Genomic DNA, 20,806 nt, shown 5'->3' with positions numbered 1-20,806 from the left:
CTTCTCTTAATATATGTATTCTGAAAGGCCTGCCCGCTTAGCTAGGTGTGATATACTAAGTTAACTGCACTGCATTTGCACACAGGACACACTGTCTGACTTCACTAGTAGTGCCTGGTTCTGTGACACTGACACTGTCAGGTCGGCCGCGGCAGGCCCGCACCATGTGGCAGAGAGCCCTGCCTGGTTGTTGGTCGGTCACAGTGGCATTGTGGCACGTGGCCATGCATGGCATGCTGTTGTACCAAACCGAATATTTAAAAGGCAGCGGCGGCGGCATGACATTCATGGTTGTGCCAGATGGTGGTCACTCTCTGGTTTTATTATGCCTTATCTACTCTAAAAATATGTATTAGGTAAATTGTCTTGAAGTTGAACTTGAACTTGTAGTACCTTGGGCCCACTACCCAGTGTTTGTATGTTTCATCATCCTTGGATATTATTAATGTTATACATGTTTTCACACAGCTGAGCAGCATAGCTCTGCACTCACTCTGTCTTTTTGCAATAATCCAAGTGGCCTACCTTCCAGACTCTGTATTTGTTTGTGCCATCATCAATGATGTATAGGTCATTTGGCAGCAGCCGTAGCAGAGTGGTGCGGCCTCACAGTCTGAAAACGCTTGAGAGCCGGCGTGCATCTGCACCACCTTCCTTATATAACACACAACAAATAACACATCTACTCTGCGTATTATGGACCTCATTTCCAAGGTTGTCTTGAGGGGTGGTGTATGGGTGGGGTGGGCAAAAGGGAAGCATTGCATTGAGTGAATTACCGAGATAATAAAAGCACACTTCTTACACTAGTATAACATCACACTGAGGCACTGTAAGGAATCTTATTTTAGCTGAGGATGCCCCCCTCTGCTTTTCCCTTTGGAGAGGACCTTTGCGGTAACTGTCCTGCTATCTGGTGTTTATAATCACATTCCACGTCCATCAGGTTGCTCACTTACCCATCGACTTCTACCCAGAGGGCTGACCTCCTGGCGATTCCAGGGGTGTCAACAGTGGTATTGGAATCCCGAATCTGTGGTGATCCAAATGTGTCTGTTCTGGGGGAGATCGATTGACGGGGTGAGCACTCTGTCCCGGCATTAATGGTCAGTGGGGCGATTGACCGGTTGCTGGGGGGAGAGAGGCAGATGCCTTGCTAAAGGAGGTGCAGATTCTTTCCTGGAATGTTGCAAGGTTAATCCGAGATGTAGAGGATGCCCACTGGCTAACCTTTGTTCGGGCTCATGATATTATTGGATTCCAGGAGATATGGTCAGTAGTGGCACCTAGCATTCAGGGCTTGCCAACTTTCCAGCGCCTGGCTCTAAAGGGCAGGGCTGGAAGACCCAGTGGGGGCTTACTCTTCTGTATTAGTTCAGAATCTTACAGGAGGGCAAGGGATATCGAAAATGCAACTATGGCCCTCTTAGAGTTGCCCTTAACAGGCTTGGATGGGTCTAACATCTTGCTGATTAACATGTATAGTCGTGAAGCTGCAAGTGGGGGGATGGGCTTATTCTCTTATCTCCATGCAGTGATAGAGAGCTGGAGATCAACCCATGGGGACGCCTCAAAAATTCTTATACCTGGTGACTATAATTTCAATATGAGCCCCAGGAGATTATGGCGGGCCTCTCTGAAGATGACAATAGTCTGTGGGGGGTAGGCGAACTAGAGGCCCTACGTTCAAAGAGGCATTACAAAAACTCAGACAAAGTGGCTGTGTTACTCCTTGAATCTAATGTGAGGTTATGCAATGGGCGTATAAGGGGGGATATGCTCATGCACAAAACATTCCAATCGGCAAAGTGTTTGAGCCTGATTGATTATATTCTGGTGAATCTTAAGGCTTGGCCACTTATTCTTGAATTCAGAGTCTCTATTAGGTATGATATCGACCATAATCCGTTGTCTCTCTGAATGTTATTTATTTTCTTGGGTGATCCAGGGGCTCCAGAGTCGATGTCTATTATTGGGGTGGCTGTTAGTGGGTACTCTAGGCACCTAATTAAATGTGTAAATGTGGATCTAGAGGCAACCCTCCTGCTAATATACGATTTCATATACTCAACCCTGATTAAGTTTTTTACAGAACAGGAGCCGGGTGCCATTGATATCATTGATATTCATGGTAATGTAATGAATAGCGTGGGAGCATTTTTTGTCAAACCCACGAAGGTTGTAGGGAAGCATACCAAGCGACTATATCCTTGGTATGATGGTGATTGCCATAGAGCAAAAGCCACCCTTATTATCCAAGCAAAAAGACTAGCTATAGAAGGGATCCAACCTCTCTGTGAAGACCGTTAGATCTATGCACAGATCCCGAAAACAAAGAAAAACGAATATTAGGAAGACCTTTGGGCCTCCTTGTTCATTGCAATAAAAAATGGAGATACCAATGCATTTTGGGAACTGGTGACTAAGGGGCATCCAGTGGAGCAGAATATAATCCAAGGAGCTATACCTGAGGAGGACTGGGTAACCCATTTCAAAGGCTTGTACAAGGAGAACAGGGACTAGGGGGTGACCAGCCATATCAATTCAACACCAAACCAAACCCTAATCATTAGAGACGAAGAGGTAAGAGTGGCACTGATCAGTCAAAAGAAGGGCAAAGCCCCAGGCCTTTTATATGATGCTGGTTGACTTTTTTTCTAGTGAACAATCGATCTGGGTACTATATTTGACCAGACTCTTCAATGAAGTCCTGTGGTCTCGACGACCCCCATCGTCCTGGACCGAGGCAATAATTATACCCAACTATAGGAGGCCATGGTTTTTAAAGGACCTAGGAGGAACAAGCGTTTCACGCTCGATCTGATGATCTGAGGAGACCGAATCGAGCAAGTTAATTCATATAACTATTTGGGCTTATGTGTGTACGAAAACTGTACCTGGGGTGTACAAACTAAAAAAGCGGGGCTGACTTTATCCAGGTACAGCGATTCAATAGAAAAGTTTGCAAAGACACAGAGGGGGGGTTGGTGCGTGTGGCCCTGTAGGACTACAAGGCCTGGGCTAGGCAAGCTGCTGTTCATGGTGCTGAACTCTGGGGTGGTGCACTATTAAGCACTTTTCTGTCATTGAAAATGGCTTTTTAAAATTTTTGGGAGTTTGCTGCCTAGTGCCCCTACTTTCCAAATCCTCCTCGAGCTGGATCTACAGTTTATTGAAGAAGTGTGCATGGTAAAACCGCTTTTATATTGGCTTAGGCTGTGGAACAGTGAAAATCTTGTCAGATATCAGGGGGCTTTGGAGGATGTAATGGCACAGGAGGGCGGGTTGACCCTTCCTTGGCTAACACACCTAAAGAGGGAATTTCAGGGCTTGGATCTTATGAAGCTCTGGGCTCGGATAGTGATTACAAACATAAACTCAAAGTCCCTAGCTCGTTCTGCTCTAAGGTCACAAAGGTCTCTTGAAATAGCCAGGGAGTTGAGTATGCCCCCCAATTTGACACCTATTGGCCCTGCAAACAGGTCCAGGGCTATGAACAGTATTTAGATTGTGTCATGATCTCTGCTTCCAAAAGGTCAGGGTTTTCCCAACTCCCTTGGAAGCAGACCCATAACCCAGGTTCCGAGTGCCAACCAGTCCCAATTGGGACCTTTTGGACCCAGTCCTGGCACCAGTGGCACCAGGCTCATAAATATGCCCAGTCCCAGCGCTGGAAGCGCCGGGCTCATAATGCTTGGGTGGACTTACCTTCAGCAGACCATGCTGCTTACTTGCCTGCCAGTTGAGCCTCTGATCCTCTTCTGTTTGGAACTACTTTTCCTGTTGGGTGGGGCTGGAGCCACTCCCTAGATTCAGAACACTGGAACTCTTCTGGAAGGCAGGAACTCTTTTCTTACCAGGAACTCTTTTCTTACTTAGGCGTGGCTGTGGAAGGAGACACCTAAGCACTACAGGAGGCTATTTAAACCACACCCGGTGGATGAATCTTGCTTTGCGTTATTCTGCAACCTCTGCAGCAGAACGCTCATCGTGCCTTCTGCATCCGGTCCTGGGCCTAAGGAAAAAGGCTTACCATCCTGAATCCAGTCTTCAGCAACACCTATAAAGACAAGAAAGAACAGGTTAGCATTCCGGCATCTGAAAGGCAAAGGCTTACCATCCTGAATCCAGTCTTCAGCAACACCTATAAAGACAAGAAAGAACAGGTTAGCATTCTGGCATCTGAAAGGCAAAGGCTTACCTACTCTTCGTGCGCTCCGGAGGTCTTCACACTGCATTCCGGCATCTGAAAGACAAAAGTTTACCAACTCTTCGCACGCTCCGGAGGCCTTCGGCGCTGCATCCCGCATCTGAAAGACAAAACAAGGTGCGTTTAAAGACATTGGGGAACTTTAATACTCACGTGCCATTACTCCTTTCCACATCTAATCCAGTGGGTATTCCGGCACCCTGCAGCCGCTCCGAACTCGTACCTGCAAAATAAAAAGACAGTTAGAGCGCATAGTGAAGCAGGCAACAAGCGCTTACTTACGTGCTTCCAGGCGCTTCTATTCATCACACGGGCTCCATCTTCAACTCACTTCAGCCCGTCATCCGCCATCGCCGGAACCCTGCAAAACAAGAGACATCATTACTAAAGACTTTAAAGACATTTGAATGACTCGAAACTTACCGTTCGTGCAGTAAACGACGGACAGCAGTCCTCTGAAGTCAAGAGGCCTGCGCTACCTATCCAGTGAAGAAACTGGTTACAGCACCCTGCCCCGAGGCAGATGGAGAGCTCGGCATTCACTTACCTAAGGTGAGAGCGTTAACCTTTGGGGGTCTACAGGAGAGGAGAAGAGGAAAGAGATAGGGACACCCCAATAACCCCAGTTCATTAACCCCATATTTTCTATCTGCAGACATCTTACTCTACACGTCAGGCATACAGTGCACAGAGGTCCAGCCCAAAGAGCCAACCGGGTGCTACACATCACCTTTGAAGATACGGTAGTCGCCCAGTCAAGACCGGCGCCTCTGCGAGAATCAGGTGAGCGTTACAGAACGCAAAGCCTACCGCAAAACTCTCGCCCAGGTGCTATGGAAACCTCGGATACTGACCCCCTAGCCCGGTTACTTGGGGAACTAAGGGCAGAAGTGCATGCAGCTCGTCAGGAAACGAATGCTCTAAGAAGGGAACTAATTATTTCCAAGGAGAGAACAGACAATCTTGCTAGACAAGTGCTACAGTCACAAGCCGGACAGACCCCGTTACCCGCATCAGGGGCAAATCTTCCTTCAAAATCCTCTATGAATCCAGTGCAGATCAACCTACCTGGGAATGTACCTCTGGCTCCGCCCGAACGATTTTCTGGTGACCCAAAGAGGTTTGCAGTATTTATCAATCAGTGCCGGTTGCACTTCTTATGCCGGCCAGCAGCCTTTCCAACTGATCAAGCAAAAGTAGCTTTTGTACTTTCGTACCTTAGTGGCAATGCGGCAGACTGGTCGATCCCTCTAGTTAATCAAGATGATCCGGTTCTCCATGATTTTCAAGCCTTTCAGTTTAGTATGGAAAAACTGTTCGCAAGACATTCACAGGGGCAGGCCTTGGACAATGAGCTTCTTTCGTTGCGACAGGGTAATCAAGACCTTTTGGCTTATATTGCATCTTTCAATAGACTAATAGTGGAAACTCAATGGCCTGAGGACAAAAGGATTACGCTGTTTTATAGAGGTCTACGTGGAGAGCTCAAAGACGTTTTAGCCCAAGTAGTGAATCCCCCACAAGACTGTTCGGATTATATAGACTTGGTCGTTCAAATAGATCACAGGCTGCAGAACAGGAAGGCCGATCGTTCCAAGTTTGATGCTCGAGTATTTTCCAAACCGCCAACTCCTTCCAAAGGAGTAGACTCCGGGGAACCCATGCAAATAGGGGGTCTGAAAGGTCCTCTAACACAAAGGGAGCGGGAAAGGAGGAAACAGTTGCAATTATGCCTATATTGCGGAAACTCAGGGCACTTTCTTCGAGACTGTCCGGTGAAACCTGCCAAGAAGGCAGTAGGAGCTGAAGTTACCAAAGTTACAAACTCTGAGCAGGGAAACGACCTCGCCCGACAAGAATAGAGGTCCTCTTGCCGAGCGTGAAAACCAGTTCCGTGACCTCGCATTTCGTGATACCTATGGTCCTCATTAGCCCTGATAATCCGGATCGATTACATGCAATTGAAGCTTACGTCGACAGCGGTGCCATCGGCAATTATGTGGATCATGAAATGGTTTTGAGGATGAATCTAACTCTTTGTCCCAAGGCTGTAAAGGACGTCATTACTACGGTGGATGGTACGGAGATAGCCTCCGGGCCAGTAACGCATACCACTCAAGAGGTGACGCTAGTAAGTCAAGATGGACACCATGAGAAGATCGTGTTCGATGTGATCAAGGCCCCTCAGTTTCAGATTATTCTAGGAATACCTTGGTTAGAGAAACACAATCCTCTGATCGATTGGCGAGCAAGAACGGTCCAGTTTCCAGAATGTGTCTCTACTTGTCACCCTCCACCTGGTGTTGCACTGGCCGCAATTTCTTCAGAGACTCCCCAGTTACCTCCCGAATACCTAGAATACCAAGATGTTTTCCGGAAGGATCAGGCTAACTCTCTACCTCCTCATAGGTCTTATGACTGCCAGATAGACCTGATACCTGGATCTACTCCTCCTTGTAGTAGAATTTATGCCCTCACCGAGCCTGAGAACCTTCACCTTCGACAATACCTGGATCAATACCTGGCAAATGGGTTTATTCGTCCTTCCAAGTCCCCTGCTTCTTCAGCTTTGTTCTTCGTTCCAAAAAAGGAAGGAGACCTTAGAACTTGTATCGATTATCGCTCCCTGAACCAGATCACCGTTAAGAATAGATATCCGTTACCTTTGATCCCTGAACTCCTGGACCAAGTCAGAAAAGCATGCATATATACAAAGCTGGATCTTAGAGGAGCTTACCACTTGGTACGAGTAAAAGAGGGCGATGAATGGAAGACGGCCTTCCGCACCAAGTATGGGCTATTTGAATATCAGGTCATGCCCTTCGGACTTTGCAATGCCCCGGCCGCCTTTCAATATTTTATGAACGATGTCCTCAGAGAGCTCATAGATGTATGTGTTGTTGTTTACATTGACGACATCCCCGTTTATTCTTCATCGGAATCTGAACATCGGAAACACGTGAAAATGGTCCTCGAAAGATTGCGTCAACACAAACTTTTCGCTAAGTTGGAAAAATGTGTTTTCAACGTGACTGAAGTTGAATTCTTGGGATTCATATTATCACCTGGCGGAGTGCGTATGGATTCAAAGAAGGTCGATGCAGTTCTCAAATGGCCATCACCATCCTCCGTAAAAGGTGTGCAAAGCATGTTAGGCTTCGCTAACTTTTACCGCAGGTTTATCCCCGAATTCTCTCGAATAGTCCAGCCCATCACTGCCTTGTTAAAGAAAAACAAACGTTTTGAATGGTCTACCGAGGCGGAACAAGCTTTCCAGGATTTGAAGACTAAATTTATCTCTGCACCAATCTTAAAACACCCTCGCCCCGAACTCCCCTACATCGTGGAAACTGATGCTTCAAGCCTTGCCATGGGGGCAGTTCTATCACAAAAGGACCCGGTAACCAATCAGTTGCATCCCGTGGCATTTTGGTCCCGCAAATTCTCGCCTCCTGAAATCAATTACACGATTACTGACAAGGAACTTCTGGCTATCAAGTCTGCCTTTAAGGCTTGGCGGCATTATCTGCTGGGGGCCCGACACACCGTTACTGTGATTACGGATCACCGAAACCTGCAATATTTGAAGACCGCAAAAGCCCAATCCTCTAGACAACTCCGTTGGGCATTATTCTTTGCTGAGTTTGACTTCATAATTACCTATCGACCTGGTACAAAGAACGGTAAAGCCGATGCCCTTTCTCAGATGGGAGAGGAAGAACACTTGGTCAACCCTAAACCTGTACCAATCATTCCCGAACAAAGAATTCTGGGTGTAATCGCCACAGAATCCATAGAGGAAGTTAAGGATAAAGCCAGGCAACTTGTAACTCCAGCAGACATACAGAATTGGCATCTGCAGGGAAAGGACTTTGCAGTAAAGGACAACTTATTGTATTTCCAAGAACGATTATACCTACCCAGCACAGATTTACAGAAAAAAGTAATCTCTTGTTATCACGACTCTTTAATGGAAGGTCATCCCGGTATAGCCAAGACCTCAGAAAAGATCAAGCGCTACTTCTGGTGGCCGTCTTGGAAAAAAGATATCAGAGACTTTATAATGTCCTGTGGAGTATGCGCCCAAAACAAGAGTCAAAAGGAAAGACCAGCAGGCCTCTTACGCCCTATTGACATCCCACCTCGCCCTTGGCATACGCTTTCTATGGACTTCATCACCGATCTACCTCCATGCTCCGGATACAATACGATTCTAGTAATCGTGGACTTATTCTCCAAGATGGCGCATTTCATTCCGCTCAAAGGCTTGCCAACAGCAGCAACTCTGGCCCGAGAATTTCTCGAAAACATCGTCCGACTGCACGGTTTTCCTTCGGTTCTAATTTCGGATCGAGGTAGTCAATTTATTTCTCATTTTTGGCGAAGTTGCTGTCGGTCGGCTCAAATTGATGTGAGACTATCGACCAGTCACCACCCTCAGACCGACAGACAAACCGAGAGGACCAATCAAACTCTGGAACAGTATTTACGCTGCATGCTGCAACAAACTGAAAAAACTTGGAAAGATATCCTTTGGATAGCCGAGTATGCCTACAATAACTCTGTCCATTCGGGAACTGGGAAAACCCTGTTTTTTCTTTTGTACGGCAGTCACCCTCGAACCTCGGAGTTGGATCCCCTCCAAGATCTTGAAACACCAGCAGTAGACTACCTGCATTCTACAATCACCCAAGCCTTTAAGGAAGCTGTTTCTCACCTTCAAAGGGCTAAAGAACAATACAAGAAAGGAGCAGATCAACATCGGAAGGAAGCCCCTCACTATCAAGTAGGGGATCAAGTCTGGTTATCCACCAAATATCTATCTCTAAAAGGGCCACGCACATTCAACCCAAGATACCTTGGTCCCTATTCCATCACTACCATAGTAAACCCAGTAGCGGTCAAGTTGGACTTGCCCCCGCACATGAAGATACATCCGGTCTTCCACGTCTCTCTATTAAAACCCGTGCAACCTCAAACCCGACTAACCAAATCTCCAAAACCTATCCTAGTGGATGGAGAACTCGAGTTTGAAGTCAAAAGCATTCTGGACTCCAAGATCTCCAAATCTAAACTATTCTACCTAATTGACTGGAAAGGCTACGGCCCCCAAGAGAGATCCTGGGAACCTGCTGAATATGTCCACGCTCCTCGCCTAATCAAAAGATTTCACCGAACATTTCCTGACAAGCCAAAACCCCCGGAGAAGCCCGGTTTGGGAGGGGCCTTGAGGGGGAGTACTGTCATGATCTCTGCTTCCAAAAGGTCAGGGTTTTCCCAACTCCCTTGGAAGCAGATCCATAACCCAGGTTCCGAGTGCCAACCAGTCCCAATTGGGACCTTTTGGACCCAGTCCTGGCGCCAGTGGCACCAGGCTCATAAATATGCCCAGTCCCAGCGCTGGAAGCGCCGGGCTCATAATGCTTGGGTGGACTTACCTTCAGCAGACCATGCTGCTTACTTGCCTGCCAGTTGAGCCTCTGATCCTCTTCTGTTTGGAACTACTTTTCCTGTTGGGTGGGGCTGGAGCCACTCCCTAGATTCAGAACACTGGAACTCTTCTGGAAGGCAGGAACTCTTTTCTTACCAGGAACTCTTTTCTTACTTAGGCGTGGCTGTGGAAGGAGACACCTAAGCACTACAGGAGGCTATTTAAACCACACCCGGTGGATGAATCTTGCGTTATTCTGCAACCTCTGCAGCAGAACGCTCATCGTGTCTTCTGCATCCGGTCCTGGGCCTAAGGAAAAAGGCTTACCATCCTGAATCCAGTCTTCAGCAACACCTATAAAGACAAGAAAGAACAGGTTAGCATTCCGGCATCTGAAAGGCAAAGGCTTACCATCCTGAATCCAGTCTTCAGCAACACCTATAAAGACAAGAAAGAACAGGTTAGCATTCCGGCATCTGAAAGGCAAAGGCTTACCTACTCTTCGTGCGCTCCGGAGGTCTTCACACTGCATTCCGGCATCTGAAAGACAAAAGTTTACCAACTCTTCGCACGCTCCGGAGGCCTTCGGCGCTGCATCCCGCATCTGAAAGACAAAACAAGGTGCGTTTAAAGACATTGGGGAACTTTAATACTCACGTGCCATTACTCCTTTCCACATCTAATCCAGTGGGTATTCCGGCACCCTGCAGCTGCTCCGAACTCGTACCTGCAAAATAAAAAGACAGTTAGAGCGCATAGTGAAGCAGGCAACAAGCGCTTACTTACGTGCTTCCAGGCGCTTCTATTCATCACACGGGCTCCATCTTCAACTCACTTCAGCCCGTCATCCGCCATCGCCGGAACCCTGCAAAACAAGAGACATCATTACTAAAGACTTTAAAGACATTTGAATGACTCGAAACTTACCGTTCGTGCAGTAAACGACGGACAGCAGTCCTCTGAAGTCAAGAGGCCTGCGCTACCTATCCAGTGAAGAAACTGGTTACAGCACCCTGCCCCGAGGCAGATGGAGAGCTCGGCATTCACTTACCTAAGGTGAGAGCGTTAACCTTTGGGGGTCTACAGGAGAGGAGAAGAGGAAAGAGATAGGGACACCCCAATAACCCCAGTTCATTAACCCCATATTTTCTATCTGCAGACATCTTACTCTACACGTCAGGCATACAGTGCACAGAGGTCCAGCCCAAAGAGCCAACCGGGTGCTACACATCACCTTTGAAGATACGGTAGTCGCCCAGTCAAGACCGGCGCCTCTGCGAGAATCAGGTGAGCGTTACAGATTGCATGCACCTTAAAATGATGCATTCCCTCTATGTCAAGCTACGCCTTGGAATATTTCCCTTGGCTGCAGTAAAGCTGAATTGAAACACTAATGTTAATCCTCATTGTCCATTCTGTCCAGAAGCCAGGCAAAACATTGTACATTTCCTCTTCTTTTGTACCTTGTATGCGGACCTTAGGAAGAGGTCACTGAAGCTTCTTATTTTGCAGTAGCAGGTTTCCACCATTGCTTAGGCTAGTAATCTCTGCTTGGCAGGCAAGGACCCCCTTGCTACATTATCTACAGGGTGGTTTTTGCTAAGGGCATGGAGTAGGAGGACAAAAGTGAGTAATCTCATCACCTTACTGTTATTATTTCTTGGGCGTGTTTAGCTGGGCCCCACCCACAATCTCATCCAATGATACTTGAATTATAGGGGATCTTTTTGCAAACTAAAGACAAACTGTAAGTGTTATGTGTTTTAATAATTATTTCCATTTTATGCACGCATGCACTTTCCTGCATTAGTTATGACTTTGGGAGGGCTATTGACTGCTGTGAATGCATTGATGTTTTTGTGTATATGTACTGATGTTTTTATCTCTGTGCTTGCTTCTTTGATACATTTTATCATAATAAAGCTGAAATGAAATGCACAATACTTAAATAAATAAATAAAGTTATTCTTGTGTAAGGATCATGCTTTCATTATCTCGGTAGACCTTACTCAAATACATCTTAGCCCTTCTATCACTGTCTTTGATGTTGGGGGCAAACTGGGACTATATTCAGGTGGTCAGACAGACCTGATGCCTCAATAATCCCATACTGATGCTCAGCCTGCGTGTTCATGTGTGACTCGAATTGAGGCGAGCGAAGGACAAATAAAATCAAGCCCCACTTTCTGGTTTGTCTGGTGTTTCTACATGGCGAGTGGTGCTTGCTTGCTTGCCTTGTCCTCTCGGCACTGCATTTATATATGGCAATTCAGTGTTTCCCTCAGTCAGTCCGTCAGTCAGTGTGCACAGACCGGCTTCTGTGTGACACTCAGGACATCATGGAGGGGAGGAAGCAGGCTGATGGATCTGTGAGGTCTGAGGTATTCAATTTGCTGGTCTACATTGATGTTTGTGACAGAGTCTATTTAGTTTTTAGCACAGTGTGTGATAGCATGCATGTACCAGTGATACTTCCATGTCGTGATGTTTTGTCTCTGTGCTTGAGTATTGTGTTGTACATGTGTTGGGAATTCATAGTTATGGGATGCCTCTTGCCTGGGATTATGCGATGTCTCTGACTCTCTCGTCTACTATGTGACCTCACCTACTGTACAGAAGGATGCACATGCATCACTTGCTCATATGGTGTGGCAATGTAGTTTCGATGCAAATGGCAATTCATTCCTTTTGTGAACGACTGTTGGAGTAGTACACAAGGTGGAGTTTTTTTATGAGATGTGATGCAAATTGTGCAGTTTAAAGAATATTTATTCAGTAACACTGGTCAAAACTACTACCCGCATGGTATAGTAACTTATCAAACTGTCCCACAAATAAGTGCCTCACTTTCACCCCAAAAACTAGCCCACAGTAGCAGCCTTGTACTGTGATCCAGCCTATTTACCTGGGAGGTCATCTTGAGGGAAGTGAGCATTTTTCAGGTCTTCAAATGTTAACTACAGGGCTGAAGTCCTAACAACTCATTAGTATATACATAGGTGCCCAGATTATATGGGGGACAGAGGGTGTAGTTGCACTTTCTCCTTGCCATGCTCAGCTAAATCACTGGTTGTGGCAGGGTTTCTCTCTCATCTCCTGCTGGGTTCAGTCTTCCTTGGTGATGTCATATTAAATGCGTCCTGCAAACCTAGCTCCTGCTGCTCATTTCGAAATGGGAAAGGAGCCTCATTAATGGACCACTGGCCTTTGTTTGGTGGGGCTAGGCAGGGCAAATCTGCTTTGCAGGTGTGAGACTAGGAGAGGATGATGAGCTTCTCTCATACTAGAAAGGGTCAATAAACATGTGCGCCTTGAATCAGCGTAACTTTCCTGCTTTAAGCATGCCATAGCAGTGTCTAGGAAAGCAGTGACTGTGTGGGCCAACCCCACAGCACACCAACATTGCCTGGAGCCTGCTGTCTTCCTTATTTGCCATGTAAATTGAATTGTACTTCATTAAATGCATTACCATGAAACATGAAAATGTTGTCTGTGACAGATATTCCATTTCCATACGGGCAAAGACTCGACAATGAATTTAACATTGTGCTCCGCTCATCAGTCATCACTTTATTTGAGAGAGACTGAGACAATCTTGTTGCAGTTCAACTTTAATCATTGGTAAGTTAGCTGTGTGTATGTAATTAAAACATGCACTAATCTGTGTTTCTTTCCTTCTCTTTCTGGAGAAGTAGGGAATAGAGCAACATCATGAATCCAGAGTCAACAAAACCATAAATGTCTGGAACCACAAAATGAAAACAGGTCAGCAAACACAAACTTGCTGAAGCAGTAACATTCTTGCAGGATATTTTGACTGCTTTCAAAATCAAGCCCAAAGGTTCCACTGACAAGCAGGAAAAAAGGTAAGTCATTGCTCAATCAAGTAATGCCAATGTTTTTAAGCACTGAATGATGTTATTGTAGTTATAAGATTCTTTCTTTACTTGCTTTCAGAACTCAGTAGGAAACTCCCCCTTATTCTGTCCCTCATGCTTCTGGTGATGAACATCTGTCTACGGCTTCTCCTCCTATCACGATAAGTTCCACAGATCACTCAATATGCACTGACATTCCTGAGGGTCCACACTGCTCTACTGAATCTACAGAGGGTCTGACTCCTGATCACTCAACAGACACTGTTACCCAGCTCAATCACTCAACAGACACTGTTACCCAGCCTGTTTTTATGCTTGGTCGCACAACTGCTCATTGTACTAAAACTCTTGAAGATACCAATGTTGTTACACAAGTAGTACAAGAAGAAGACATTGATACAGATGTAATTGGGAAATGCAGTGTGAATGTACTAATGCAGGCCACACTTCACATGCAGCAAGATTTCCCAACAGATCCATACCTCTTTCAGAGCAGGGCAATGTCTTTAGTTCGAACACTTCTTGCAGCTGGTCCACGTCAGCCTGGATTAAAAGATGGCTATTCAAAATTCCCATATGACTCCAATCTTCGAAGATTTAGCCCAGGGTGGTATAAAGTGAAAGGTTGCACGTGGAGTATCTGTAATATGGCAGTGGTTAGTGTATTCTCCTAGAAGTAACTGTCTTTTTTGCTTTGCATGTTGGCTATCTGCTGTTAAAATAAATTAGCACTTTTTCAAACATTTGGTCTGATACTAGCTGGGGTTTTTCCAATTTTCAAAAAAGAACATACAAATTGTAATGCATGAACATTCTAAGATACAATGTTCAGCTGAAAAACAGCTACAAATAGCCACATTTAGAATTATCCACGATAGAACTATTGTTTCTGAGCTAATTAAAGCTGAAAGGGAACATATAGAGAAAAACCATGCTATTCTAAGGCCACTGCTTGATGCTATACTGTATCGAGCCAAACAAGGGATGCCTTTCCGTGTACACAGAGAACATTTGGAATTGGGTAGTATGTCCAATGAAGGACATTTTTTTTAGTTACTCAAGATGATGTCAATGTTTTAGCACAACATATTGCTCATGCTAAGCGGAAATAAACCTACTTTAGCCATAACATCCAGAATGATGTCATTAGTGCACTAGTGAAAGAGACAATACACGCTATCCTTGAAGTTAAAATGGTCAAATTCTATAGTGTCATTGTTGACTCTAGAGTAGATGTCAGCAGAGTTGATCAATTTTCTTTATCTCTTAGATTTGTTACATTATCGGTCCATGCAGCTGAATCTTTTGTAACATGTGCTGAACTCTCTGGAGCAGGATCGGCAGACTTTTATAAATTATTGGCATCGACTTTAGAGATCCCTAGAACATGATGTTTCCTTAATCCGTGGGCAGGGGTATGATGCTGCATGCACTATGTCCGGATGCATTGCTGGAATACAAGCTCTCGTGAAAGAAGTCTCGCTCATATATATATATGTTCACTGTTGTGCGCACAATTTAAACATTGTGCTGACTGATGCTGCACAGTCATGTATAAAAGGAAAGTTATTTTTTGGTATACTTGAGGCACTGTACACTTTCCTTACTGGCAGTCTGACTCACTTGAAAGTTCTGCAGGAAGAGCAATAGGAGCATGACCTACAGGAAACAGCCCTGACATTAAAAAAGCTATTTGACACTAGATTGGCTAGTCATGAAGGGCAGTAGATTCTGTGAAACAAAACATTGTGCCAATTAGCACAGCATTGCACCAAATATCCACTGGATGCATCCCACATGCAAATGGAAAAGCACTTTTGGGTGCCCAGGAGCTCTGGAACACAATTGAAACCTTAGAGTTTAAATTCTTAATATGTTTTTGTCACAATGTACTGCAAACTGTGCATAGACAGTCAACATATTTGACTTACTAACTGCAGAACACATGGTTGTGAAATGCTGTATGCTCGGTTTGAAACAGATGCTAGAAACAAGTCTGAAGAGTGTGGGACATCAACACACTTTCAAGAAAAAAGGAAAAGGGTTAATAAAAGCTTTCATGATAGAGCAGCTGATCACAATCCTTTAGAGAGAGGGAGGCAGGCATTCACAGTTGAAACCTTCCATGTTCTTGTTGATACCTTTGTTGCTCAAATGCCAGTGAGGTTTCAAATACTATGCATACATTCTCAGCACTGGATCCTAAACATTTTAACTACACCTGCTAATTCTGACACATTGAAATAGTTAGCTACATTTTATACAAGTGATGTCTCTGTGCTCGACGCTTTGGAAGAGTATTCTTCTTTTTGTGCACTTTAATGGGGAAATACTCTCTGACAATAAGTAGTTAACAACAAACAATGTGCTGTCTTTCTTGATAGCAAATGATAGGCAGGGTGTTTACTCACACCTTTCTAATTTGTACAGAATATTTCTCACTTTGCCTGTAAGTAGTGCCACTGCAGAAAAAAGTTTTAGCAGGCTGAACTTGATCAAAAGTTACTAAAGGTCAACAATGGGTGAAGAGAGACTTTCAAATTTAGCCTTCTCAAGTATTGAAAGAGACCTGACTGACTCGGTGGACTTTGATAAAGTAATTCAGACATTTGCTTCAATGAAACCACTCAGAAAAGTTTTGTAGCGCAGATGCTCCATAGGTTTTTGGCTGTGGCAGAGGGATTCCTGGTCCTAATCTGTTACAGCAAAACATTTTCAAGCACATTTGTATTCCGTTGACTACCGCCGCATGGGACACAATCTTATTCTCACCTTGCATTTGAAGGGACAGTTTCATCATCATTACATGTATTGTACATGTGTGTGTGTAATTATTGAGTCATTGTAATGCAGCAAGCACTTGATATTAGGGATATTTATTTTCAGCTCAAATGTTTGGCCACATATTGCTTTTTGGTACTAAGAAAGGTTTACAAAAGATATTGCACTGACGCACTCAGGGAATAATGACAATTAAATTGAAATATGTATACGATTGTATGTACGTTTTTTGGTAATGTTTAGCTTTGTTTCAGGAGAATCCATATGTCTGTTCCTAGGACAAAAGGTTATTTTTGGTCCAACTCCCAATCTGGTATTATATTGGTATTTATATTGATTGACCTCCACCACGTTGAACTCCAGAACCCAAATTGTGGGGGTCAAAAAAACGTTTCCTATGTTTGATAAAACATCAATAAGAATAAGGAATTGGGGAATGAGTAAAGGAAGCCCAAGAACAGGACACGGGGACCTAAACCAAAATCAAATGGCTCAAGAGCCTTTCTAAGGAACTTGATAACCCCTCTGGTGTCTCCACTAACCCCTCCAATAGACCAGATGACTAAAATCAAAAGAATCCAAGTCATAGCCAACTAGAAAGACGAGATATGGAATTTGCCACTCCGAGCACCTAGAACTTAGAAATACGCTCATGAACCTATCTGTCTATATTTCTGAGGAAGAGATGGATGACAAGGCTTTACACTCAGTCCAACATGCAGAAACAATACAGGACACCTCAGATGGGGAAGCTGATGATAAGGAAGACCTTGTGCCCACGAAAACACAAACACTGATACACCAGGCTAAAGTAGAAAATCCCTGGTCAGAACCAGAACAAAACGCCTTCTAATTCTGACGAAGCAAGCAAAGGGGTTTGATTGTGAAACACACAGAGAGGAATCAAGCAAGATCAACCAAAACATACCTCCCTCCAGTGCTCCTGAAAGCACACAAAATGATCACACAGTAGTGATAGAACGTCTCTTGATAATGGAGGACCAGTTGATCCTCAACTGAGCTAACGTTTTAAAGCTCCTTCGTCAGATACCTAAGCTCAGATTTATAGATTTGATTGGCATACAAATAGTGCAATTGGTGGAAGATAGGAGGTTGGATTGGGTCATTTTACATCTATCCTTTCCACTGGTTGAAGCGGCCCTCCTAGAGATGGCATCCTCCTTTCTCCCACTGGGATTCAAACTATCCAAGGATCTTCGGAGATCGAGATCTCACTGTCTAAGGGAAAGGACTCATTAAGGAAAAAAAAGGAATAACTGCAAGGAAATCAAGCACTGGAGTAATGAAGGAAAGAAAACGCAATGCCGGCATTCAGATGAAAAATGTCCGACACTCAGAATGAAAATCATTCACGGATAAGAACAATACATTAAGATTTTCAACTGCTTCATTCCACTGTTTTACTTGAAAAAAATGTAACACACAAAGCAGGTTTTGGTGCACTGTCTAGTGCACACCAGTTTAGGCCAGAATCAATCTTGAGACCACTAAAACTATCTCTAAGCAGAAGCACATCCTGTCCCTGAAAGGAGGGTGCTATCCCTCGGATTACTGTGATGCACTGCCTACCTAAAAGTAAACAGGGAGAGATCTGTCCCTACATAACAATGTGTTCCAAATCTGGCATTATACATTTTGTTTCATAAAAACCCACTGTAGAGGTAACCCATTCAGTAAACAGAATATCACTGTATCGACAGAATCCCACCAAACTTTGCAAAAACATTCATATCTAGATCTAAAATCTTTTTTGCAAACTGTTGTGCACATTTGTCAAATGGCACCATATGTATGTGCCTTTACAATATGTTGGGACACCCCCTCTAATTTTGTTTCCTCTTGGCAAAACAGCACCACACTTTGCAAAACCATTCAGAATCAGATCCATGGGTGCAGAAAATTACTGGGCATGCATTTTTTGGTTGCAGCCTGTCATTTTTTCCCATTTCCGTGATGCACGGAACAGGACATTTCAGCGTGGCCCATCAGGCGCATGCCGTTATGGCACAACCTTTTTGCTGCAGGTCCCATTTAGGTGCACCCAATTAGATGCAGTCAATTGGGCACAGGGACCTCTCAGCCCAAGGTTGTTTTGGCACGAGAGGTCGCAATTGGCACAGCATGAACCTGCAGGCACTTTGCATTTTGTACCTCTCAGTGCAAGGATATTTTGGCGGGAGCTGTCGCAATTGTCATGAACCTACAGGCACTTTTCATTTTGTAATATGGATTAAACGGGAAAAACATTTATTTACTGCAACCTTATAAAACAGGATGGGACATGTATTACATCGTTGTTGCAGAATTGAACACGTATTTAACATGAAACACATTTATTTATTGCAATATTATAAAACTTTGTTTTGTTTTGCCCTAAGTCCTAATAGTACATGGCACCTTCATGTTAAATATGACAGCAATGATGACATAATAGATCACATCACTGATTACATCATTTATTGCATTTTGTATGAGAACACTGATGTCATTACAAATCACATCACTGATGCCATCACTGGTGACAACACTATTTAAATTGTATATAACTGATTACATCAATAATGGAATTAGACATACCATAATTTATAAGTTAGCTCATGAAAACTTTGATTACCTTAACAACAATTTAGACCATGGACTTGGCCATGACAAAGCTTGGGTCACTGGCCAGCACCAAAGGCCATAGCTAGTGGTTGGTTAGTGCTAAAAAAAATCCCAATGTGCATGGTTAAAAGCCATACTTAGTAGCCCATCCCTGTCTAAAAGGTTTTAAAAAAATAACGTATGGTATAATTGTTTGATTTTTGGCTGCACTAAACTTTTCATACTGCCAAAAATGTCAATCAATTACAGCGTATGATCCCATTATTGTGAACAGGAGGAGCGAGGATGCGGGGGTAGCTCCTTCTACCTTGTTCGCTATAATAGGATCGTTGGTCACGGAGGGTTATCATCCACGTAAGTGAAAGGAACTATTTTGCAGGGAGACAGGGGAGTTCATCATGCATGATTGTGTAACATACCTCTTCTTTTCTGTGCGCAACTTCACTTTTAACTTATCATTTAATAGCGTTTATGCCCACACATGTAATACTAACATTCATTCATAAAACCAAATCATTGTACTTTATGAACAAATTCATTTCGTTTTTTTGCAGCACGCACTTTTCTCTTTCAGTATTTTCACGTACATCCTTTTAAAACATACAGTGGGCAACGTTGAAAGCTGGAGTCAGTGGCCATGGCTAAATGCCATAGCTAGTGCCCATTAATAGGTTAGAATATACAGTCGGCACAGCCAAAGGCTGTGGCCACTGGCTAGTATTGTGTTGAAGACCATGGCTAGTGGCTGATTAGTGTATATATGTTACGCTCACCTGGCTCCCACAGAGGTGTATGTCTGAACTGGACAGCTGCGGTCTCCACCAATGTGACGGGTAGGGCCGAGATGACGGACTGGACTGGCCCACCAAGCTTCGTTTGCTATTCCGTAGGAATATTCTTCTGTAAATGGAGAAAGGGAATTAACCACCCATGGGGTTGAGCGTAAATCCCCCCACCCCCGCCGTTCTCCCCACAGATCACCTTTGATGTCCCCTCTCATAGTCTCACCTGATGGTTTGAAAAGATGAGCTCTCCATCCTGCATTGAGCGCAGGGGTGCGTTGATAACCAGTTGCTTCACTGGCTCAAAGGAATTGGTGAGTTACAGAATAATATTGACTCCGAAAAGTATGTAGTTCGTAAGAGTTCACATGTCTGACTTTCACTCTTGTCTGATTCCTTGCAGTTTGCAGCTTGACCCCAGCGAAGAGTTCCTCATGGTAACTGACGAAGTTCAGGTAAGGATTTGGCTTATCCTACACAGTTCAATAAAATAAGGCCAGAATGTAACCTGTGGCTTGCTCCCTTATTCAGGTGTGGAGAGAAAATATGAAGTTCGTGGAATAATGCCTCCGGCTGTAAAATTAGGTAAGTCTATTGTGGTGAGAACAGATCCCCTTGTTTGTCCCTTCGTCTCACCTTGTTGTCTTTTTGTTCCCCTTAGGGGTCGGGGTACGGCGAGGATGCAATGGAGACTGCGCCGACCCATGAAGAGAAATAGTACCCCGGCGGTAATCAGGTAAGTCTATGGGGGTAGTTACTATTGCCTCTGTTTATTCCCTTGGCTCACCTTTGCTGTTCTTGTGTTCCCCTTAGGTGCCAGAGTGCGGCGGGAACGTACAGAAGGATGCAGTGGATCGTGAGGATGCTGCGATGGCTGGTGAGTTCAGTGCGGCACTGCAGCAGGCGAGGCGGCGCACGTAAAATGCTTCTTTCTTCCAGCTCGAAAGTGCGGTGGATCCAGAATTCAGGTAAGGATCGAAGGTTTTGCTCTTATTCTAATCTCTTCTCCTTCTGTTCCTCCCTTTTTCTAGGAGCTGCAGACTCGAGGCGGGAGTGGCAAAAGACTGGATGCAGTCTTGCGGACACGGTGAAAGTTACG

This window comes from Ambystoma mexicanum, chromosome 4q, assembly GCF_040938575.1.
Source record: "Ambystoma mexicanum isolate Mex_15411 chromosome 4q, UKY_AmexF1_1, whole genome shotgun sequence".
Taxonomy (NCBI): Eukaryota; Metazoa; Chordata; class Amphibia; order Caudata; family Ambystomatidae; genus Ambystoma; species Ambystoma mexicanum.
This window is presented reverse-complemented; position numbering follows the sequence as displayed.